We start from the raw sequence: 26,109 nt of genomic DNA, 5'->3' as shown, positions 1-26,109 counted from the left end.
GCTTGAAATCAGGAAGGGTGATGACTCTCACTTGGCTCTTCTTTCTTAGGATTCCTTTGGCTATTTGGAGTCTTTTGTTGTTCCATATAAATTTTACGATTGTTTTTTCTACTTCTGTAAAAAATGCCATTAAAATCTTCATACGGATTGCATTGAGTCTATAGAGGGATTTTGATAGTGTATGGACATTTTAACAATATTATTCTTCCAAACCATGAATGTGGGATACCTTTCCATTTATTTGTTCTTTGATTTCTGTCATCAATGTCTTGTAGTTTTCAGAGTAGAGATCTTTCACCTTCTTGGTTAAGTTTATTCCTAAGTATTTTATTGCTTTGATGCTATTGTAAATAGGATCACTTTATTTTTTTCCATATAATTTGTGGTTAGTGTATAGAGACACTACTGATTTTTGTATGTTTGTATTTTTGTATCCTGCAAATTTACTGAATTTGCTGATAAGATCTAACGGTTTTTTTGGTGGAGTCTTTAGGATTTTCTATATATAAAATCATGTCTTCTACAAATAGAGATAATTTAATTTCTTTCTTTCCCATTCTGATGCTTTTTATTTCTTTTTCTTGCCTGATTGCACTGGCCAGGACTTCCAGTACTATGTTGAATGGGAATTGTAAGAGACCCTTGTCTTCTTCCTGGCTTAGAGGAAAATGTTTCAACTTTTCACCATTGAGTATGATATTAGCCATAGGCTTATCATATATGGCCTTTATTATGTTGAGGTACATTCCTTCTATACCTAATTTGTTACAAGTTTTTATCACTAATGGATGTTGAATTTTGTCAAATGCTTGTTCTGTGTCTATTGCGATTATCACATGATTTTTTTCTTTCATTCTATTAATGTGATGTATCACACTGATTGATTTATGTATGTTGAACCATTCTTGCCTCTTAGGTATAAATCCCATTTGGTCATGGTGAATGATCTTTTTAATGTGCTGATGAATTCAGTTTGACAGTATTTTATTGAGAATTTTTGCATCTGTATTCATGAGTGATATTGGTATGTAGTTTTCTTTACTGGTAGTGTCCTTTTCTAGCTTTGGCATCAGAGTGATGCTGGCCTCATAAAATGAGTTTGGGAGTGCTCCCCCCATTGGATTTTTTTTTTGGAAGAGTTTGAAAAGGATTGACATTAAGTCTTCTTTAAATGTTTGGTAAAATTCACTAGTGAAGCCATCTGGTTCTAGGTTTTTTGTTACATTGGGAGATTTTTGATTACTGATTCAATCTCCTTGTAATTGGTCTTTTCAGACTTTCCATTTTTTCCTAATTCAGTGTTGGTAATTTACATGTTTCTAAGACTTTTTCCATTTCTTCTAGGTTGTGCAGTTTGTTGGTGTATAGTTGTTCATAGTAGCCTCTTATAATTCATTGTATTTCTGTGATACCAGTTGTAATGTCTCCTTTTTCATTTATAATTTTGTTGATTTGGGTCTTCTCTCTTTTTTCCTTGATCAGTCTAGCTAAAGTTTTGTTAATTTTGTTTATCTTTTCAAAGAATCAACTCTGAGCTTGGTTAATCTTTTCTATTGTTTTCCTGTTCTCTATTTCATTGATTTTGGTCTAATCTTTACTATTTTCTTTCTTATGCTAACTTTGGACTCACTTTGGTCTTTTTCTGGTTCCTTAAGGAGTAGAATTAGGTTGTTTATTTGGGATCTTTCTTGTTTCTTAATGTAGACATCTATTGCTATCAACTTCCCTCTTAGAACTGCTTTTGCTGCATCCTATAAGTTTTAGTATGTTGTGTTTCCATTTTCATTTGTCTTAAGATACTTTTTTAATTTCCTCTTTAATTTTTTCTTTGATTTGTTGGTTGTTCAGGGAATTGTTTAATTTTAATGTATTTGTGCATTTTCCTGTTTTTCTCTTGTTATTGATTTCTAGTTTCATTCCGTTGTGGTCAGAGAAGATACTTGGTAAGATTTTAGTCTTCTTGAATTTGCTAAGACTTGTTTTGTGGCATAACATATGGTTTACCCTAGAAAATGTTCCACGTGCATTTGAGAAGAATGAGTATTCTGCTGTCGTCAAATAGAATGTTGTGTATATGTCAGTTAGGTCCAGTTGGTCTGTAGTGTTCAAATCTGCTTTCCTTATTGATTCTCTGACTGAGTGATCTATCCATTGTTGACAGTTGGGGATTAAAGTCCCCAACTATTATTGTATTGCTATTTATTTCTCCTTTTAGCTCTGTTAGTTTTTGCTTTACATATTTAGGTGCTCCATGCAGGGTGCATAAATATTTAAAATTGTTACATGTTCTTGATGTATTGACTCTTTTATCATTATATAGTGACTTTCTTTGTGTCTTTTCACCCTTTTTAGTTCAAAGTCTATTTTGTCTGATGTAAGTAAAGCTTATCCTTGCTTTCTTGGGGGTTACCATTGGCTTGAAACATCTTTTTCTATCGCTTCACTCTCAGTCTATGTGTGTCTTTAAGGTTAAAGTGAGTCTCTTGTAGGCAGCATATCATTGGATCTTGTTTTTTTATCTATTCAGCCATTCCATGTCTTTTGATTGGAAAATTTAATCCATTTACCTTTAAAGTAATTATTGATAAACAAGGACTTATTGGTGCCATTTGGTTAATTGTTTTATGGTTATTTGTAGATCCATTGTTCTTTGTTTCTTATCCTACTGTCTTTTGTTGAATGTGATGTCTTGTGGTTTCAGTATACTTTGAATTCTTTATCACATTCTTTTGTGTAATTACTACAGGTTTTTCTATTGTGGTTACCATGATGGTTACATAAAATATTTTAAAATTATAACACCCTATTTTAAACTAATAACAACTTAACTTCAATAGAATTCCTAAGCTTTACACTTTTACTTCTCCTCCCCCTCACATTTTAGGTTATAGGTGTTACAATTTACATATTTTTTATATTGTGTAAGTAATAACCAATTATTGTAGTTAGTTATTTTTACTGTGTTTGTTTTTTTAACTTTTAAACTAGAGTTGTGAATAAGTTACACATTGCTGCTTTTGAAGCTCTCTATTGAATTCTTCAGTTCAATTACTGTATATTTTAACTCTGGGATTTCTATTTGTTTTCTTTTTTTGATGGTTTCTATTTGTTTGTCTAACTTCTTGTTTTGTTCAGGCATTGTGTTCCTCATTTTGTTTAGTTGTCTATCTGTGTATTCTTGTAGTTCACTAAAATTCTTTAAGAGAATTATTCTGAATTCTTTGACAGTCCATTTATCTCTATTTCTTTAGGATCAGTCATCAGCTTTATTATTATTACCTTTGGTGTCATCGTTACCGGAGTTTTTTGTGATCCTTGATTCCTTGCTTGGTGTCTGTGCATTTGAGTATGTGATCTCCTCTTCCAGACTTGGCACACTTGGTTTGGCAGAGTAGTTTTCATCAGTCACCTCTGTTTGGGTTTATAGTTGTGTCTGCTGGTAATGTCCTTGGGCAGGTAGGGCCTGCTGTTAGGGTTCATTTTGGGGCAAGGCAGCTGTTCAAGAGTTCTGAGGTCAGGGGTGGGGAGGTGTGCCACTGGCAGAGAACAGTTGGATAGGAATGCTGGCTTGGTTCCCTACCCCGGTGAGGCTGTAGGATGGGCTTCACTGTTGCCTGGATTCTCTGGTCAGGCAACTGGAACATCAGGACTGGGTACTATACTTAGCAGTAGGTGGGGCTATGAATTAGCTTCCCTGCCCTGGTGGGGTAGCAGGCCAGGACCCAGGGCCTGCATGGTTTATTCTTTGGGGACCCAAATCAGGCAAGAGTGTGCACTGAACATCCTGGTCAGGTGAGGCCACTGCTTTTGCTCTGCATACAGGGAAAGCCACAGGCTGTGCTCTCTGTTCAAGTGCCACATTATGCAGGGTTGTTGAATGAGCTATGCAGCCTCCTGTGTGTTTTGGTAAGATTCCCTGGTTGGGTCGGTTGAAGGCTGTATTCAGCAATAGGTAGGGCTACGAATTAGTTTCCCTTCCTGGGTACAGCTCCTAGGCCACTAATGCTCTTTGTTTGTGGTTGACTCAAGCTGACCCATGCTCTAAATTGCCTGGCTGAACAGGGCCTCTGGTTTTGCTCTGTGAGCAATCAGCTCTGCTTGCCCACCTCTCAATTCAAGAGTTGCTGAATTGTACACCTTACAGGTTTTCTCACCAGTCCTTCCTGTTAGATGGGGCTAGGGGCTGTGCTTTGCAGTGGGTGGGGCTATGACTCTGGCTCCCACCTGGGTGGGAGTGGGAGGGCCCACTTCAGGCAACTCTCAAATTTTCCTGTATAGGCTTTCTAGTTGGGAGGGGCCAGGAGCAGTGATTTGCAGCAGCTGGGGCTATGACTCAGGTTTTATGCCTGCGTGTGGGCAGACCACGCTCCAGGGCCAGCACAACTTCTCATTTCGGGACCTGAATTAGGCAGACGTACACCCTGTTGAGTTCCCCTGTCAGACCGCCCCCGGACTTGGTCTTGCAGTTAAGCAAAGCCACTGGTTGGGACTACTACTTGGGCTCTGCAGGTAGGAACTTGGTCAGCTAAGATCCAAGGGCTGGTGGTTGAAAGCTCCTCCCCCTGTTCTCCATTACAATCACATTCCCAGTGGTTCTTGTGGGACGAAACCAGAGTAGGGGCTCCCACAAATTGATCCACAATGCTGGGCGGGCTGGACGTCACCCTTGGGTTCTCTTTTCCCACTGGAGGAACTGTAGGCTCAGGCAAGACCCCTCGAAGTGGTGCTGCACAGACCTGGGGGAGGGGCAATGAGGTCAGTGTAGAGCTATTCCTCTTACCCTTCTAATGCCGTCTGTCTGGCTCTCTGTGGTGCAGCAGGGTACTTCAGCCTCACTACCATGTTCTACAATTCTCTCAGTGGTGTCTTGTCCATGAATAGTTGTTAGTTGTTCTTCTTGTGAGGAGGGGTGAAGTCAGGAACTATCTATGTCGCCATCTTGGTGACGTCATATTCTCCAAGTTATTAAATCAAGCACTAGTATCAGTGCTGCTATGAAGGCATTTTGCAGATGTAATTCAAGTCTCTAGTCAGTTGACTAGGTAAATCAAAGGGAATTTATCCTAGATGGGCCTGACTTAGTTGGAAAATCTTTAAAACCGATCTTGAGTCTTCCCTGAGTGAAGAGACTGTGGACAAAATGTTTCAGCTTGCATCATTGGGGTTCCAGCCTGCTTGTGACCTACTCTTTTTGCTGCCTGCTCTATGGATTTCAGACTTGCATAGCCAGGCCCCCACGTATGAGTGAGATATAGACAGACTATATCTATATTAACATGTATAGATATAGATATATAATCTCTTACTAGTTTTGCTTCTTTGGTTGAACTGAATGATAAACTTACTAAAAATAAATGAGAAAGTTTTTTTTTTCCTGTTAAGATTGCCATTTGATTAAGTAATTCAATCATATCTTAAAATCAATTTAAATCAATTTCCAAACACTTAATTTATGTATACATTTAGCCAGAAGTTTTATAAAATTCAAATCAATTAGCTCTAGTGAATTATAAATTTCTCTTACGATGAACAATCTGAGTGGGAAAGAGTCTGTGAACATATTATCCATTTTCTCAAAAAGAATGAGTTTCAAGCCAAAAGAGTAGGATGTGTCTTCTGGGGAAAATAAGTTGTTCCTGAAGTTAATAATTTATTCATCTCTCATAAGCAAGCTCAGATCCCTCCAAAATTAAAACAACAAAAAATGTCAATCTTATTTTCATGCTAGGTATTGTCCTTATTCCTCTTCTTAGATCTCTCAGAAGAGTAGTCTGCGTTCATCGTTGTCATTTTTCACTTTTCATTCACTCGTCAGCCATTAAGATTGGGCTTCCATTCCTAAAACTCTGCAAAATTGTCCTGACTTCTTTGCCATTAAATTTAATGGCCATAATTAATAATCACCTTACTCAACCCTTTTAGCATCATTCAATAATAATTTAACCTCCCGTTCCTTCTGGAAAATCTCTCTTTCCATTGACATCCATGATATCACAACCCTCTGGTTTTCCTACTGTTTTCAGATTACTCTTTCTCTGCCTCTTTTCCTGGCTCATCAACCTCTGACTATACTTCAGCTCCTTAAGGTTCAGTCCTAGTTTTTCTTATTTTTTTCTATATTTTCTCCTTAGGAATATTATCCCACATGCATGGCTTCAATAACCAACCAGATGCCAATGACGTTTAAATGTATATCACCATTTCAGGTCTGACCCTTGTATCCAATTGCTTCTTCGGTGTCTCTGTTCAGGTGTCTCAAAAGCACCTCTAAGGCAATGGGTCCAAAACTTAACTGAAGATCTTCCCCTTAAACCTTTCCTCCTCTAGTGCTCCCCAATTTAGTATAGAACATCATTATCCATTTGCACAAGTTAAAAATCTGAGAATATTCTTCATACATCCTTTTGCTTCACTTCCTCCCTCCCAGCCCGTCTATCATATTCATCACTATATCCTGCCAATCTGGAATCTGACTACCTCTCTGTGTATCCTCTACTCTAATTTCAAGCCACCTTCATCTCAAAACTAGACTGTAAAAGTCCCCTAATGAGTCTCCATGCAACTACTCTTGCTCAGCACCCTCCAGTTTATTTTTTACACTGCATACAAAAAATTTTTTCAAACCCTAAGTCTCACCCTGTTACTTCCATACTTGAAAACCTTCAGTGGCTTCTTAGTCACCTATATCTCCATTGTCATTTCTTACCATTCTAAACTTACCTGCTCCAACAATACTCATCTTCTTTCATTTCTCACTTTGAGGACTGTACATGCTGTCCCCATGCCTGCCACACTATCACCAACCAACACCTTCACTTAGTTAACGTTTCCTCATTATTTGGATTTTAGCTCAAATGACGTTCCTCGGGGAAGAATTTCTTACGTCTGTAATCAGATTCTCCTGTCATAACCTCTCAAGCATCCTACATTTATCTTTAATAATATTTATATCTGTGTGTTTCATGAGAAGCTAAGGCATTTTTCATCATTGTATTTAAGTGGTAGAACAGGCCTAAAACATAGTAGACACTCACCAAGTACTTGAGGAACAATTAAATAAATGAATGATTGAATGAAGCACCTTTACGGCATCCTAGGTAGTTTCTGCTCAAGTATTAGTGTTGAAATGTGATAAGAACCTGAGGGATATGACCCTGTGGATTTACATGTTTATTCTTCCTAATTACATATACCTTGCATTTTCACAGTTTCTAAATCACAGGCTGATTTTTTTTAACTACTAGAGTTGAGAATTCAGCCTGTGATGAGAAAAATCAAGCTGTGCTCTCTCTACTTAGCATCATCAGCAAACCACAAATTCTGCAATTAAAAGTACAACTTTGTAGGTGATGCATGAGAATATCCAGCTTGTTTACCCATAGCTTTATTGCCTCTATAGATCTTTTGGGAGTAAAAACATTTCTTGCATTTATAATATAAGTACTGACACAAAAATACACAGCAAGCAGACAGAGGAAAAATTTCCCACTTTGCATGACTCATACTTACACCTACAGTTTACATAACTGCCAGGCAAGATTTTTAATTGCCTATTCCAAATTTATTTTTTCACTTGAATATCAGATGAATGTCAGTCAATAATTGCTAATTAACTTACCTTCTAAAATAGAATTTTCATGTATATGAACTCTTCAATGTCCTGGAGTTTTAGGACAGTTGTACCAATAAGCAAGATAGAGACTGGAATTAACTTGCAAATGCATAAGAAAAATGACATTTTGGACCAATAAGATCCTAAATACAGAGAAAAAAATCTTGATCCTATCCTTCTTTTTCAGGTTCTTAGATTTTCTGTCATCAACTGGTTAGGTGATAAGATATACATATTTTTTTATTGGATAAAGTCAATAGAATTATTCAAAGAGCTAGATATGTCTTTAGAAATTCCAAGAGTTACAGTGATAGACAAATCCAGCACTGTCAAAATACAGTGGAGCATCTTAGGCCTGGGCTTTGTCTCCATTTTGATATCACTCTGATGCCCAGCACAAAGAGCTTAAGAATTGTCACTTTATTTTCTTCTCTTTGTTCCCTCCATCCTGGCTTCAGTAAGATGCAGGGGATTGGAAAAAGTAAGTCTCAAGTAGCCTGATGGCATCTTCTTGTTCCACATTCGAGTCGGATTTCTCAAACTCATGGAACTATTTTATATGCTTCTGTACAGTAGAACTCTGGCAGGGAGGGTGGTTATTTTGTAGGAACAAGTCATATGCTATTGATGGGATTGTGTGTGTGTGTGTGTGTGACAGAGCAGTCATAGGCCTGAGGGCTAAGTATCTGGCATGGAAAGAGGCAGCTGTGGGTCATGCTTTCTAGGGGGCTCACGTAGTGGGAGTGAGACAGGAAAATAGGGCACCTGTGGAAAACTGGCATCTAGGGTTCAGGAATATCTTAGGGCTGAGGGCATAATCTGGTTTTCAGCTCTGCCAGCTCATAAACAAGGGTCCTTGCATCTCTCTAGGATACTGGGTTTTATCACCAAGAAGCACATAGCACTCTGCGAAGCTATAGTCTCCATTTTGTAAAAACAGGTGTAGACAGGTAATTAAAGACACACACTTCTTTCTGGGATTGAGCTTGGAGGAGGCAAGTAGGAAAGGTAGGTATTGCAGCCTAAAGTTAACTTCTATAAATTTATGTAAAAATGAACCCAAATGATAAAGGAGGTATATGTGTTGATCTAAAAGGCTTCCACTGGAATTTGTTTCAGTGGAAAGTACCCTCCTTTGGAAGAACCACTGTCACCTCACGGGTAATTATATAGCAATAAGTAGATGCTGTCTCAGAAATTTCCAGTTTGTCTAAGGTATTTTTTTTTTAAATTTTTTGTTTATTGCAGTAACATTGGTTTATAACATTGTAAAAATTTCAGGTGTACATCATTATACTTCTATTTCTGCATAGATTACATCATGTTCACCACCCAAATACTAATTACAACCCATCACCACACACAGGTACCGAATTATCCCTTTCACCCTCCTCCCTCCCCGCTTCCCCTCTGGTAACCACCAATCCAGTCTCTGTCCCTATGTGTTTGTTTATTGTTGTTGTTATCTACTACTTGATGAAGGAAATCATATGGTATTTGACCTTCTCCCTCTGACTTATTTCACTTTGCATTATACCCTCGATGTCCACCCATGTTGTCACAAATGGCTGGATTTCATCGTTTCTTATGGCTGAGTAGTATTCCATTGTGTATATATACCACATCTTCTTTATCCATTCGTCCCTTGATGGGCACTTAGGTTGCTTCCAAGTCTTGGCTATTGTGAATAACGCTGCAATGAACACAGGGGTGCATGTACCTTTACAAATTGGTGTTTTCAAGTTCTTTGGATAAATACCCGGCAGTGGAATAGCTGGATCATATGGTAGTTCTATCCTTGATTTTTTGAGGAATCTCCATACTGTTTTCCCTAGTGGCTGCACCAGTTTGCACTCCCACCAGCAGTGTATGAGAGTTCCCTTCTCTCCACATCCTCTCCAACACATGTTGTTTCCTGTCTTGTTAATTATAGTGTCTAAGGTATTTTTAAAATCAATTTGTGAAATATCCTAGGGTTATTTACAAATGACTACATTTATTGATATTTATTCATAGACATAATTAAGTATTGGGCTTTCATTTTTCTTTCTAAGTTCAATAATAAAGTTTCGGGTAATACTGTGAACTTTCTCCTTCAGAGCTAAGACTACATTATCTTGATTCCTCAGCATGAAGAATGTCTTGAAGATAATAGGCACTGCTTTACATCACCTATTCAAAGAAAGAATGAATAAGGCACTAGTATTAAGGAGGTACTTAATAACACTTTTTTGGTGGTTGTATTGAATCAGTGTTGTCTACATACTAAAAAGATTTAACCTCTAGTCAATAAATATGAAACAGAAAATATGCAGAACTAGTCAATCATGTTCTTATATTGACTATGATTTTAAATGATCAATTTGATTAAGCAATTCATTTGTCACCAGCTGTATTAGTGTCGTATTGAGACAGTTTAAATCAACTGAAATTCAAATTCTGACCACCAGCTATGGGGTTAAATCAAAATCACAGTATGTTTGAGATTTACTAGTTAGAGATTTGGGATTATGATGATCTCTGATGCATAACAATAAAAGTGCATGTAACATCATTCACCCAAAAATCCATAAGATAAAGTATTTTTCATAAAGACCATGATGTCCTTCTGTGTGTGTTTCACTTTTTATAGAATATGGGTGGCTTGTGGTTCATACTTGGCGACACTGGCTAGTGGTCAGCCACAAAGATAAGGGAGTTCTGACCCACTGACTTAATGAGAATATCAGGTCAGAGCTGATTTTAGTATCCTGGCTACCTTTTGCAGGCAGATTTTTCTTTACATTTCTCAGTTTATTCAGTGTATTAAAATGTTAGTATTTGTTTTATGCCACACTTTGTCCTTGTGGAGTTCAGAGATTTTCACGATTTCCTTTTCCTTAGGAACTTTGGAATCAGAATCATTAGGGGAATGATAGAATTAAGAAAAAGTTTGCTAGAGATGCAGCATGGAAACACCTCTACAAAGAGAAACAGCAGTGTCTTGGATAAAGGAGTGGATTGAATTTCCCAATGAGTTCCTATCTTCCAAAGGTCCCCCAAAAGCCTTAGGGGGCTTTATTTTCTTTATTTGGTGAAATGGCCTTTGAGATTATATCTAACTGAGCTGTTATATGAGCCTGGTGTTAAGCAAGGTTCTGAGTATTAAGCATATACATGTACTTGCAAATCCATTTGTTAGGAAATGATCTGATGTAAATGAACTACAATCACACTCAATATTCGTTCAGGACACAAAAGATATGGCCAGCATCTGCTGGTCTTTTCTCATATTCTAGGCAGAGGACATATTAGTGTCACTGAAAGGCTAATTGGCTTAAGACCAATTTGTTTATCCTATAACTATTACATCAATATCTATTATCTTTACAACCCAGTGCTGACTATTGTAGGGGATTCTGTGTGTGTGTGTGTGTGTGTGTGTAAAATGTTAGGATTCCTGACCTCAAGCAAAGAAGTCTAGCAGATGTGTCTTGCCCACAAATAGCTATAAAGCAATTTAAGGGCATGTTAAGTACTGGAAGAAAAGTAGGAAAAAGTGCCAAATTGATTGCATGGTAAGATTTTGTTTTTTTTAATCTCAACCGATACACTTTAGAAACAAGTCTCAGTTTGATCTTACATATGTATAATAGATACTCTCCAAAGATATTTTTCTGCAGAATACTGTTCTAGGATGTTATTAAGTGTGTTGTTAACAAAAGTATTTTGTGTTCAACAACATTTAGAAAACGCTAAGTTGTGTATAAGGAGACCACTTATTCTCCCATTCTCGTGTTTTTACCAGACAGAGTGTATTGGAAGGAATATTTGAGTAGAATTCTCCTCCTCCATGCATCTCTCTCTCTCTCTTTCCCTCCCTCTGCCTCTCTGGTGCTCACTCTTTTCTCCCTCTGTTTGCTTTTTCCTGTGAACCTGGCATTTATTGAACCAGGTTTATTAGGTGGCTATATCAATGGGCAAATCGGCAACGCTGGCTTTGGGAAGCAGCCTCCAGGTCCTAGCTATGTTTTTGAATCCAGTGTAAAGCTGAGCACTGTTCTTTGGGAGTTATTGGATAGTCACTAATAAACTGACACTTTGATACTCATCTGACTCCTGTGCCTCTGGTCTGTTAGAATCCAGAGGAGAGCAGGAGTAATTGATACTCAAATCTCAAATAGCTTAATCAGGTTAAACAGCTTTCTCTGTTGCAGGACTCTTGAGTTCTAGTGTTATGATAATGTATATTGAGAATATTTAAGTAAGGTATATAGTAATACAGTATTTCCCAAGTCAGTTTGGAGTTGCTAGTGAGATATTCCAGAGCTATAACAATAGCTACCATTTACTAAGCATATATGAAGTGCCAGGAACTGTGTTCAAGTTTTGCTGATATAATCTCATTTGATTCTTTTTTTTTTTTTTATTTATTTTTCCCCAAAGCCCCAGTAGATAGTTGTATGTTATAGCTGCACATCCTTCCAGCTGCTGCATGTGGGACGTGACCCCAGCATGGCCGCAGATGCGGTGCGTCGCTGCGCGCCCAGGATGCAAACCCGGGCCGCCAGCAGCGGAGCGCGCGCACTTAACCTCTAAGCCACGGGGCCGGCCCTCATTTGATTCTTATAATTGTCCTGCAAGCTAGGCATTGCTATAGAATCATGTTGCAGATAATGGAAGTTAGTCTGAGAAGCTAAATAACTTACCCAAAGTTGCAAAGCAAATAAATGCCAGAGTGGTAATTCACAGATCTTTCATACTCCAAAGATTCTGCTCTGAACCACTGCATTATAACATGGAATACATTTGGGAAACATTTGTACATAAGGATACATGTATTCTCTGTGTTATCTTTCAATTATAGGAAATTTTCATAAGGATGTTAAAATTATAGAAAAGGTTGAGTGTTGGGCTGAATTTTTGCTTTAGATTTCATATGCACTGGACAAAAGTCAAGCTTCTGCATGAAAAATATAACAAGTCTGGTGGGCTGGAAAAGAATATCCATTCTGTCTCATCATTATTGGTAGCAGTAAGTGTTACCTATTTAACTCCACAGGCAAGAAGAAAAATATAGAGAAGAATATTTTCACATTTATTTCCATACTTCAGTCAAGATTTAGACATATCCACCAAGAAGATATAACTAATAATGTTTTACGAGATTGTTTAGGAAAAAACCAATGATAATTTAGAGTGAGTAATGTAACCATGGAAACAGCATAAGACAAAACTGTAATTCTGCATCCTGGCATTCTAGGTCCGTTTCTGTGGTTGACTTTTATTTTGAAAATACTTAGTCTTTTAGTGCCTGTTCCAATATTTATTGAATGAGGAGTGATTCTCCACCTTGGAAATACGCCAGGTGCAGCAATGTACTATCATCAGCTATGGAGAGGAAAACAGTCTGTTTTATTCCACTTTACTGATTCACCGGGGGCAGCAGGTATCGTCCCCAGCAACACAGAGAAAGCTGTAGCAGTGGGGTTTCCACTTACAGGATCTCAGAGAGATTCTTCAGTGCCCTGGAGATCAGGACTTGGAATAGCACATGAAGGGCCATTACAGAGGAAGGATTATCACACGATAGCTAAGACCAAATTGCCACATAAAAATACCTGCTTCCCCAAACTGCTTTACAGTTATGGGAACTAGGTGACATAATTTTGGTGAATGGGTGCAAGCTGAGGGCTCTAGGAAAGGTTTTGACCTTCTTGATTCAGTTACTGCCTGTTTCATCGTCTTCCTTTCCCGAATGTGGACATCATGTGGAGTGTAACAGCCATGTTGCCACCATGGCGCAGCCAGCTTGTGGATAAAAGCCAAGGAAAGATAGAAAGGGGCTGGCTTGGTCCTTTGTGGTGTCACTGAGCCATCAAACCAGCCCTGGACCACTTGCCTCTGGACATTTTTTGCATGAGTAATGAGGCAAATATGTCACTATCTAGTGTAAGTCATCATTGGTCAAGTTTTCTGTTATGTGTAACCAAATGCATTTGTGACTTTATGTTGGGAGACAATTCTTCATATGTCTCTCTCATTTCTGCACATCTTGCAAGCAGGGGCGCTGACTGCTTTGTTCCAGACTGTCTTTTCAAGGACGTTTGTATAGCAAATAGCCTTGGAAGATAAACATAGCATATCTTCCCAGAGTAAAGGGAGGTTTCTTTACTATTTAGTATAATAAAGATAATGCTTCCCTCTGGAACAAAGTTCAAGTACTGCCTGTTATAAAAGATTCAGGTTTTCCAAGCTTCAGGTTCCCTTCCTGTAACAAAACCTACTGTGTGTGCAGGTGTTACCTGGTGTCTTAGTTAGTTTGGGCTGCTGTAACAAAATACCATAGACTGGGTGGCTTTAACAACAGACATTTATTTCTCACAATTCTGGAAGCTGGCAGTACCAAGATCAAGATGCCAGCAGATTCGATGTCTGCCAAGGGCCCTCTTCCTGGTTTGCAGATGGCTGCCATCTTGCTGTATCTTCATATAGGGAAGAGGGAGAGAGCTCTAGTCTCATCCTCTTCTTAAAAAACGGCAATAATCTCATCATGGTGGTTCCACTCTTATGACTTCATCTAAACTTAATTACTTCCCGAAGGTCCCACCTTCAAATACCATCACATTGGGGATTAGGGCTTCAACATATAAATTTTGAGGAGACACATAGCAGTCCATGGCATCTGGCCCTATTCATATCGTTCTGTAGGAATTGAGGTTAGGAGAACTGGTGAAAATGCTAATACCCTGTTGGTGTGAGTAGAAAGCTCTTTGTCTCAGACTCAGAGTCTCATATCTTCTGCTGGCATCCATGAAAGTATGGCAGTGTTACTTATAAGTAAGTTCGTAACTGGAGTTATACCTCAGACCCTGAGCAGTTCTCAACAAAGTGATTTTGAATGGTGTAGTGAAAATCAGTATGCACCTGAATTCCATAGATAAGGATTATTTACACTCCCCACATATGAACTAAAATGCCAATTAAATGATGACCATAATTTATTAAAGAAAAACAAATTCTAGTCAACTTCATATCTGTAAAAAACTAACAGTGACACACACCTATATATAATTTTAATTGGCCATATATCCACCAACATAGAGTAGAACTGGAAAATTTAAGAGAAATTTGTAGAAAAATGAAAAACTGTCTTAGAGTCAGTGAAAAGGAAAACTATCAATTTGGTAAAAAGTTATATCTATATTGTCGTGGATGAGCTTGAGAAACATCTAGAACACAATGAAAGGGATTGGAGAGAATGATATATATTGAAGACTGCATAGGTGCTATAGAAAATGAAATTATTGATGTCCCAGGAGTGAACAGAAAGAGAATTCAAATATGATACCAATGCTAATATTAATAAAGCTTTCCTGAAATGGAAAAAGACCTGAATTTGAATATCAAAATGACCCATGACTTATAAGGAATAAGAAAATGAAGAGCAGACAATTAGATATTGCCCAAGGAAACTCCTGAGATTAAAAAGTAAAGAACGGATAATATAAGAATCTAGGAAAAGTATGTTTTCACATGGGAAAACAAATCAGACTGTTCTTAGCTATCTGTTTCACAATATTGAATGCCAGAAACCACGAGCAAAATTAATTAAAACGACTTAAGTGCATATGAGTAGAAAATCAGTCAAATAAATTATTTTATATCAACATGATAAAATACCTTGTGACTGTTAAAGCAATAATAAAACATAGTATACTAATATGGACAATTATGAAAAACATCCTTGAATTAGTTTAAACTAAAATGTTGCAAAGTGTGTGTTTCTTTCTGTGCATTTACTTCAAGTCTATCTTCTTCTTTTTATTTTCCTGCAGCTGTGCCTAAATTAGTGTTTGATCTACTTATTGAGATTCTAATTTCAATAATCATCTTCTTCATTTCTAGAAGTTTAATTTGAATTATTCAAATGATATATATTCAGACTTTGCTTTTTTTGTTTGCTGATTTTGTTTTGTTTTTAAGCAGACTAGTTCAGACACAAAAATGTAGATATAACAGAATTTACAAAAGAAAAACATAAGAACAATTGTGAAACAAAAAAAGAATCATTTAAAATATTAATACTATGCTTTTAGTTATTGTTAAAACCAAAAATAATTGTTAATGTTTCTTTCCCACTTTCATTTTACGAAGACTTTTGAGGCTCCAGAAAGATCAAATTTTTTGACCAAGGCACATAGGTAATTAGTGGCCGAGATTATATTAGAACCCTGTATTTTTGATTCCCAGTTTTGTTTAAATTCTTTCATAACTTCAGCAGAAGTGTACAGAGCACAGTAAATATTTAGGAGGCTGATTGCACTGTGGGTACATACAATATATAAAAGCACAATGTTTCAGTGTTATCTAAATTTGACCTACTTAAACCTAGCAGGCTAGCAAAAATTAACATTAATTAAATATCCATTAATATTTCCTTTACACCATTTTTAGAAAAATTTAGAAAGTATGAGTCTCTTCCCAAGCTGACTAGAGATGTCTAAATTCATTATTTTGTGTTTAAATATTTCCACTGCTCAATTAGAAAAGCTTGAAGTTATTCCATTGATGTATTTTTTAAAAGCCATTGAAATTTTTATTAATGGCTTTTCCATATGCATAACCCAATATTTAGTGACTAGTCTAGCGGACAGCAAGTATTCAATAAATATTGGATGACTGAATTATTTCTTGAAGAAAAGACTTAGACAAAAACATAGGTTATCATTCATGCCTTGACATTAATTAGATAAATGGACACCTTGGGACTACTCTCATCCTCAGTTTCTACATCTGTAAAATGACATATTTGGACGAGGTCATGGATGACAAATAGGTTTTAATTTGTTCATTGATTTTGACTGAGAATAGTTTCAAGGCACTGACTTGGCGATAATGAATATGCTGGTGTGTTCAGGCTCAGCTAGGAAAAGCATCATGTTCAATTAGTGACATGTCTAGTGTAAATGATATGAGGTCGTATGTGAAGCACACATTTTTCCACACAAGGGGGTGAATCAGACATTCCTACCCATTTCATGTCCAGCCCAGTTGTTCTGTTTCAGAGGTCCCTTCTGGCTCTGAATGTGAATAATTTTGGAGTTCTCTTGCTCTCCTTTTCTCTGGTTCATTCTTTTCGATACAACACCTTACATGCTCCATCTCACCGAAATGCCCTAATCCGTAATAAACAATAGCTGTTACATACCTTACGGGGGAGTTTAAAAAAAAAAAAACAACAGCCTAAGGGGTCTGTGGAAGAAAAATTGATGCACAGTTGGAGTACTTTATTTAGTTCATTGATTCTCAAAATTTTCCACCCCAAACCATGATAAAAACAAAAGAAACTTAAAGGCTTGAGGACCAAGTCTCAGTGTTTGCTACAGATTCCTCAACTGCTCAGAGAAATAACATCTGATTATTATCTGAAAATAAAATCTTTTAAGTTTTTTTGTTTTTTAGCTCCAGGGGAATAACAAGTTATTTTATTATTCAAATGGGGCTCGCTTACTCCTGTTTTCAATATAATTTTAATAAATATGTAAATTATAAAAAATAAATAGAAAGTTTGAACATTAATGCTTCATAGTATCTTAGAGCTTGTGTAGATATAAAAAGCATCACTTAACCAATGCCCCCTCCCCATCCCATGGGGGCAGAGAAAATGCCAGCTGGGCACGCAACAGGTGCTCAAAGAAAGAGCAAATATGGCTGTTGCTTGAGTGAATGAACCTGCAGGCTCTCGATCATCTACTGTTGTACTTCTGAGACAAGGACACGCTTTGGTTGGAAGGGAAGAGGGGAGCATGCGTTGGCTCCTGCTGTTCCTTGTCCCTCTCCTGAAAGGCTCAATTACTGTATGGGTTGAAAGCCAACTCTTCCTTCAAAGTTCAACTAAAATAACACCTCCTTTTTGAAGTCTTCTTTAATACATCTGAGGTGTAATAAACTGTCATTTCTTTATATTGCTGTAACAGTTTTCTTTCTCCTCTATTCTATCATGGCTGCTTTGTATTATAGGTAGTTGTTCACAAACTCCTACTTCTAAATTTTAAATGAATTGAGGGCAACAATTGAGTCTTATTCATTTTGTTAAACCTTAGAAAAATAATGAGAAAATATTGGTTGTTAATTAATGAAGAGACTCAAAGGTAAGTGATGGTCCAAATAGAGTCACCAAAGTTAGTCAGAGGCGGAGACCAGTCAGGGAAAGACAGTGGAAACTCTGAAGTAGGAGCTGTAGCACCTAAAACACTTTCCTCCCAAGAGACCTTTGAAGTAATTTCTTCATTCAAATTGGAGTAGCAAAGGAGAGTCAGCACATTTCACATTTTTTCTCAGAAAGATTTTCACTTCAGGAAAGAAAATATGGGTTATTCCTACTGTAACTGATCCAACAAAAATGGATTTTGTTTGAACTTTAAAATATGTGGGAGGGATGCTTAAAATCATTAAATACTGATTCCAAATACAAGTTTAGAGATAGAGTGATTGATTGAATATTAAAGCTAGGATGGATCCTGGAGATCATCCAAGTCAATTTAGTGATTTTCTAAGTGGAAAACTCAATAATCAGAAAAGTTTAGATTTATCTGAAAACAGCAATAAACAGTACTCAACCTACCAAGAACTGACATAAGTCCATCTGAGAAGTTTTGAAAGTTAAAGGGACTTTCCCAGAAATGATGAGCAACTTTATTGGTTTTTCTAGGATGAAAAATCATATTTCAAAAACTTCTAAATCATTTATGTATGCAGGTGCAAACACTCAGGAGATCAAGGAAAAAATAAGTCTTTATTTTGAAAACATCTCTGCAGTCAGAAAATGAGATAGAAGCTTTTCCCCAGGTAAAGGGAAGAATTCTAAGTCCTAGAGAGCTAATAAGAACTTCAGAGGGTAATGATAATATACATTCCAATTCCCAAGGAATATGAAGGCCCCTCTAGCACTTATATTAAAAAATGTAACTCAGAGTTTCCTGAACTTTCCTCTTTCCCTGCTTTCTTTTCCTCTATCTCCTTTACCTTACGATAGCTATAAACATATGCTAAAGCATGCATTTCCAATCTCTACTAGGTAAACAAAGATTTTCATTCCGCATTCTTAATTTAAAACATGGAGAAAACAACCACCTGACTTTTTCTTTTAAAAATCCTTAAATTAAGTTTCTTTTGGCTTGCATACAACACAATTAATTTTTTCTCTTTCTGTGTGTCAGAACATTTGTAGAAAAAGAAGTTCTCCACCCTGTGTTAACAACGCTTTTAAAATAGGACAACTGTAAGCTTAATTTCAGGTTGGTTGCAACTTCTGTAAACTTCCACTTTCTTTTTGTTTCATTTATAAGGACCTTGTGAAAATTTGCCAAAAGTTGCTAGGAGTCAGGACAAGACTCGGTAGAGAAAACCAGCATTAAATTTAACTGATATGGATGGATGTTCATTTTCTTTTATAAAAAGAACTCTGCTCAGAGATTGCTTGCTATAGCATGGACTTGAACACTTTGGATTCCATCTGAAGGACTTCATTATTGGAGAAATCAGAATTATCTCAATACAAGACTTCTGCCCCTTATGACATGTTCTTTCAGTTAGATATCACTTTACTTTCTGTTTTCTACTACTTTTTCAAGGACTGAACATTCCAAACCTTGGGTGTTTGTCATCATTTGCACTCTTTTTCTTTAATTCCAGTATATTTCACGGTGAGATTGCACCACAGTGGATCTGCTCTCTCATACTTTAGGTTGAAAGATAGTGGTGAGAATTTTCCCTAGTTGAATCCTAACTGTCAGTTAAATATTTTTCTAGCCTAAATTGTGAAAAACTCAGATTATCTTCACCCGAAATATGGTTTATTACAGGCTTGTATTCCCTATTGGTGCTCATTTCTCATGCTGTAATTGCTTTCCCTGCTAGAGTTATGGGTTTGAATCATGGTCATGGTACCTAGTTATTTACACAAATGAAGATAAAGCAGCGGAGTCTGATTATCTAAAAAGAAGAACCAATAATTAGGCTATGGAGAAGCTGGAATTATTTATAGAGGAACTTTTGCCCAAATAAGAACTCAAAGGTTATCTATCTTTAATTTTTTACTTATTCTCCTTCTATTAAAAGAAGCAGCAACAGCATAGCTCAGCACACAGACTATCTCTAGCTACATGCTCTTCCAAAAATTTACCTCATACGGCCCTAATGTCTGTAGAGAACTTGGCACTGTGCAGTTGTTGTTGACTTAGCTTGCATAATTTGCGATAAAACAAATTCCTCAAGCTGAAGTCTTCTTCACCATAAAAGTGACAGAAATTTTTCCTTCAAAGTTCATCCTGCTGAGATTTATATTGATTCCTTTTCCTTCTCTTACAGTTTCCTTCCTGGCCCACCTACTATGATACAAGCCACACAGTCATTGTATCAAAGTGCACAATTATTTTATTGTAGTTTGAATCAAATTTAGGGTAAAAGTTGTACAGAGTTGTGATATTAAAAAATAGGTAAATGAGGGGTTGGCCCAGGGGCGCAGCGGTTAAGTGTGCGTGCTCTGCTTTGGCGGCCCAGGGTTCACAGGTTCGGATCCCGGGCATGCACCGACGCACCGCTTATCAAGCCATGCTGTGGCGGCGTCCCATATAAAGTGGAGGAAGATGGGCACGGATGTTGGCCCAGGGCCAGTCTTCCTCAAAAAAAGAGGAGAATTGGTAGATGTTAGCTCAGGGCTAGTCTTCCTGACACACACAAAAATAAATAAAAATATGTAAATGAAATAGTATCATTCATATTATATAATGAGGCATTTTAGGAATAAAGAGGTCAAATAACTTGTCAAAAGTCCCAAAGGCAGTTGTGGCATCTCACATTATTCAATTAGCTTAGTCCAGTTCAGAAACATGATTCCCCTTATACATGTTCTCTGTTTGCTCTGTTTGTTGTTGTTGATGTTGTTTCCCTGTTTTCTCATGTTTATTTAATGCACTTTCAGTTGGCCAGCACTTTCCATGCCTTATAATCTGGAGTCACTCTCCTTTCCTACTAGTTCTCCCAAAATTCATACCAGATTCAGATTCATGCATTCATTCTAGCAGTAAGTATCTTTTGTTCTATAAATAAGTAATATTGAACTCCAGCTATGTGCCAGGCACTCTGCCAGGAGCTGAGTGTTCAAAGGCGAGCAACACAGATCTGATCTGACCAAGAGCTGCAGTCTGGTGTGGACAATCAATCAAATAAATAATCTCATAAATAAATAATTATTAATTGTGATGAGTATTTTGAAGGAAAAATACAAGTGCTCTTTTAGGCTAGGGAGTGAGGATGTGATGTGTGAGCTGATACCTGAAAGGTAAAAAAGAATTAATGGAGGTTGGAGGAAGGAGAAGAAAAATCAGGCCGATGGAATGTGATATTTTCTTCATAGATGTAGGAGAGAGTGTGGGCTATTCAAGGACTGGGAAGAAGGCAGACTTGTTAGAAGTAGAAAGGAGGTGAAAAAGCAGAATGCATTGAGGTCGGGGAGAGAGGCAGGGACCAGGACTTTCAGGTTCCTCATGGTCATATTAGGGATTTTCATCTTTAGCTAAGAGTGTTCTAAGAGTAATAGGAAGTTTTTGAAGAGATACAAGCAGGAAAATGACAAATTAGAATTTCATTTTCTATAAAAAGGTTATTCCAGACGCAGTAAGGAAAATGAATTAGAGCAAAATGGAAGAAGAGAAACTAGTTACACGTCTATTGTGAAAGTTGAGAGAGATGATGGGAGCATGGGGCCAGGATGGGGTGGCAGAGAGGATGAGATATTGACGTAAGTCAGTGGTATTTGGGTATTAAAACTGAATAGATTTTAGGACAATTGAACACTTCACATAGCTTATTTGGTTTCTAGAGAAAGTCATTTTTGTTATTGTTATTCAGGTGTGGAATGTCTCTTTGTAGCCACTGAACCAAGATTCATAAATGTCTTCCCAGATTTCCTGAACCCTGCCTTTTTTTAAAAGGTGCTCAGAGCATGTTTAGCTTCTTGAGCTATCTTACTCATTCGGACTTTTATTCCTGTCTTTACTTTTTTATTTTTTTTATTTTTTTTAAAGATTTTATTTATTTACTTTTCCCCCCAAAGCCCCAGTAGACAGCTGCATGTCATAGCTGCACATCCTTCCAGTCACTGCACGCGGGACGCGGCCCCAGCATGGCCGGAGAAGCGGCGCGTTGGTGCGCGCCCGGGATCCGAACCCGGGCCGCCAGCATCGGAGCGCGCGCACCCAACCGCTAAGCCACGGGGCCAGCCCTCCTGTCTTTACTTTTAAATAATCACATTATTTCTAAATTACATGTTTATGATAAAACAAGTGGTATTAGACACTTATCTTAGAAGTATTAGTAAATATAATCATTTGGGATGGATTGGTACAATTTCTCATGAGTCTGAAACATGCTTATCCCTTTTGCCTAGTAACTTCCCATCTGAGTATCCATTCTAAAGAAAAAAACCTTACAGTACCCAAGGCTTCTAGGTACAAAGATGTCTACTAGTGCATTCTTCCTTAATAGGAGAAAAAGGCAACTACCTACATATTCAAATACAGGGGAAAGATTAAGTAAGTTATGCTCCATTATACTGGTCTATAATTTCTTTTTATTTTTTTACAATGAACGTGTCTTATTTAATAATCAGAAAAATAATTTTTAAGGACCTAGGATCTCAGCAACTCTATCCATACTATTATTTCCTATCTGAAACATCACATTTATGCTTTAATGTTTTTCCTTCAGTCTGTGGTTTCCCAAGGATTGGATGGAGGGTAAAGTAAGGTGAAGACTTAAGTATAAGATTTAATATCTCAGCTTGGTGAGAATATTTTATAAACCATAAAACAGTAAGTACTGATAACTGAGCATCTCAGTTTGATGGCCCAAGATGTGTCATTTACCAAGTCTGACATATGCCTACTGCATATGTCAGGTATTCATGTAGGTGTATGAGTGCCAAATGGATTTCATGGAAAGGCCAAATAGAGGATACTTTGGGCCTGATAAATGATCCCCAGTTCTGTAAGGATCCCCGTTTTAACCCTTGCCCCAGCCAAAACAGGTACTCGATGCAAACTATTCATTCAAGGGAAGGTAAAGTTGAAGTACATGAACTGGTTGAGGGTCAGCAAGGATGGTGGGGTAACAGGAAGAGGGGCATAATGTTTGCATAAAGCATGATGCATCCCATCCATATGGTGTTGTTCCCATTGGGATTTTTTTTGTAGAGATCTATGGAGAAGATGAGGTATAAAAAGAGAGTTAAATAAATACCTGGAATTTCTATTGTTTCTGTAAGACAAGACATGCACAGGAGCACTGCTTGGAAGCCCAGTCACTGATTATTTTTCACTGATTGGACCATGGAATGGAGAGCTGACCAAGCTAATAAAGTCTGTAGTAAGTAACATAATCAGAGAAATCTGGTAGCTATAAGATGAAGTCAGTAGAAATAGAAAAGATGGTCATAAAGTGAAAGAAGTTGACAGATGTTCCAGGCATGTGTGATATACAGCTTTATTCTTCAGGACCCAGAAGAGAGGATTTTCTCCTCTTTTTGCTATAGCTGTATGGCATCCTTGGTAGGAGGAACCTGGGGAAATGAGTTACACAAAGTCACTTCATCTCCCTAGCTCCTTCTTAATTTTACCCTGTCTTGCTGTTATAGACCCTCAGGCCAATAACCAAGAAGTTCAAAAGGGCAAAAGGTCCATTATATTTGTGTGTTTTTTCCTTTGTAGCACTTGCCTCAATTTACAATTAAATAATCATTTGTCTATTTAATGTCTGAATCCTCCATTGAACTATAAGCTCCATGGGGTCGGAGATCTTACCACTGTACACCCTCTGGCCAGCAGTGGTGCTATAATATTAACTGAATGAATAGAGGGGTAGTATGTGGTGAGATAGGAGAAGATTGGCTGTGGAGAGGGAGAGGGAAGATGGAGAGTCTGACCGTCAGGGCTAGGCAACCACAGGTCCTGGCAGTGCTCTGCTGCCAAAGGGAGTAGACTAGAGCCCCCCAGTAACGTGAAGACTTGAGAGAACTGTCTCAGGAACAACATCTGTTAGCAAATTGGTAAGCAACAGTTACAGGAAGCTGGCCTGTTTAGAAAGAATGTTTGGAAACAGGTAAAAAGAGAGGGCAGCAACCAAGAACCTATTCTGGATGGGGTCGGTTGGAACGTAGTTTTAAGTAAATGCAAAGCTCTGCTGAGCACATGAATTCTACATCCCAAAGGATTTATTAAAGGAGACTTTTATCCCCTACCATAAGAGGAAATGTGTCCATGTTGAAACGACCAAATTAAAAAATCCTAGAATTGAAATTGTATAACTTTTTTCCAAAGTTATACCCTAATGATTTAACGATCTATAAAAACAATGGATGTAAAGCGGATTTGTTTGTGTGTGTGTGTATAGCTAGTGTGGGCTATAAATGACATTAAAAAATGGTTCTTACTTTAAGTGTGCTTTTCCTTTTCCCTCATTCCCAAACCTGTATTAATTAGAGTTCTATAGAGACCGAATCAATAGGATGGGTGGATGGATTTATCTATCTATTTATTTATTTTAAGGAATTGGTTCATATGGTTATGGAAATTTGCAAGATCTGCAGTTGGCAAACTGGAGACCCAGGAGAGCTGATGGTGTAAGTTTCAGTCCAAAAGCAAGAGAAGACCAATGTTCCAGCTGGAAGACAGTTAGGCAGAGAGAGCTAATTCTCCCTTACTCTGAGGAAGGCCTGAATAGAATAAAACAGATTGGAGGAGACCCATCTACATTGGGGAAGGCCATCTTCTTTACTCAGTCTCCTGATTCAAATGCTAATCTCATCCAGAAACACCCTCACAGACACACTCAGAACAATGTTTAACTAGATATCTAGGCACCCTGTGGCCCAGTCAAGTTGACACGTGAATTAACCATCACAACACCTTTCTCTATAGGTACATAAAGGAAATGACTAAGATCCACTCTCATCCGATCATTTTTATAACATGATTTTTGCAGTTTTGGAATGAATAGTTGTACCCTTTATCATTAGTACAACAGGATGCACTAAAATGTCTGTATCCTGTCACCACCAGCTAAGTAACATTTTATAGTTGTGATATCCACAAGAGATGATATTTCATGATTCAGCCAGTCTGCCAGGAAATGAGAGATGTTTAAATTTATAAAGGGTTGCAATAGATTCCATTTAATGTTTGTCAGACTGTTTAGCAAGATAGACCAACTAGTTTGTAATATTCAGATTGGATATTTGTATATTAATGATTAACATGCCAAAAAAATAGCAATTTTCTTTACTGTAAAGAATCCAGCCATTTTTTAAATTAAGGTTTTATAACTTAGTTACATTCAGATATATGTGTTCCCATTCAAAGCAGCACCTTTGGAGAAAATGTACCCAATTGGGTAATGCTGCTATTGTGCAGAGGGGGTTCAGAAACCACACAAGAAAACATTTCTAGCTATTTAATAATTTTTTCTCACTTCTGAAACCAGCAGAATTTTTCAATGTAAGTTCCATTTTTACTTGTCTTGGTTCTAATAACTTTTGGCCATCATGTGATGTAAAATTCACCCACAAAATGTGATTTACCCTTAGGATATCAAAACAATGAATCACAGCTTTGAAGGTAACCCAGAGGAGTTCTGAGACAGTATTGGGTGATAGCAGCACCACTGAAAAAACGTGTACCCCTTAACACCAACTTGAAGGCAGGTGGGGAAAAGAAAGGAGCACTGGGGTGAGAATCTGAGAATGTTCTCTCCAACTCTCCTACTGTTTTCCCAGCAGGATGGATGCCCCTCTCTTCCCTCCTCTCCTCCTACCTGTGTGGTTTAAGCTGAATTGACTCACTTCTACCTCCAAGAGTGTGTTCTGAAAGACTCAAAATCAGGTAATTCCAATTTCCCTTGTCAGAGTTATTGTTTAAGAGATTGATATTTGTCATAAACCAATGTGACCTCAATAAAATAGATTTAAAAAGAGATTGATAGTTAACCAGTTCACTATTCCTAAACCAACAAGTGCATAGCCTTTTTTGTTTTGTCAGATTTACTCCACCAGACTAAAGAGAAGGACTGTCACTCTCTACTTGGTGGAGGGAGATCCTGTCTTTCTACTTTCTCCCCTCTTCCAATCTGGCTGAGGAAGCACATTGCCGAGATTGGGGCTGGCAGCTTTGCTGTGTAAGGACGAGCCTCTTATTTTTCATTTGTATTTAATTCTCCCTGTCGAAAATAAGGGATGTGACTTTCCTCCTTCCTTTTCCTAGAGCATTTATTTACTCTAGGAAACTTTTAAGTTCTTTCTCTATCTCTTTGAGAGTATGTAAATCCTTTTAAAAGCTAAATAAACCTTAGGCCAGCCTTATGACCCCAGAATGTCTTTTTCAAGGACCTGAGAGCTATCACTTTGTAACATAATCATCAAGACACATAGCATCCCTTCTCTTAGTTTCTCTGAGAGCGTAGGA

At 37.5% G+C, this 26,109-nt stretch overlaps 1 long non-coding RNA gene across 1 annotated transcript; it reads left to right on the top strand.

Moving 5' to 3' along the window:
- Positions 1 to 4,417: 4,417 nt before the first annotated feature.
- Positions 4,418 to 25,899, top strand: LOC131419148 (uncharacterized). Its single transcript, XR_009223154.1, has 3 exons — positions 4,418 to 4,509; positions 24,199 to 24,272; positions 25,425 to 25,899. It is a non-coding gene; the product is annotated as an uncharacterized LOC131419148 (long non-coding RNA).
- Positions 25,900 to 26,109: the final 210 nt, after the last annotated feature.

Source organism: Diceros bicornis, chromosome 20 (assembly GCF_020826845.1).
Source record: "Diceros bicornis minor isolate mBicDic1 chromosome 20, mDicBic1.mat.cur, whole genome shotgun sequence".
NCBI classification, from domain to species: Eukaryota; Metazoa; Chordata; class Mammalia; order Perissodactyla; family Rhinocerotidae; genus Diceros; species Diceros bicornis.
The sequence above is the reverse complement of the archived record's forward strand: the minus strand, read 5'-3'. Positions and strand labels throughout refer to the sequence as shown.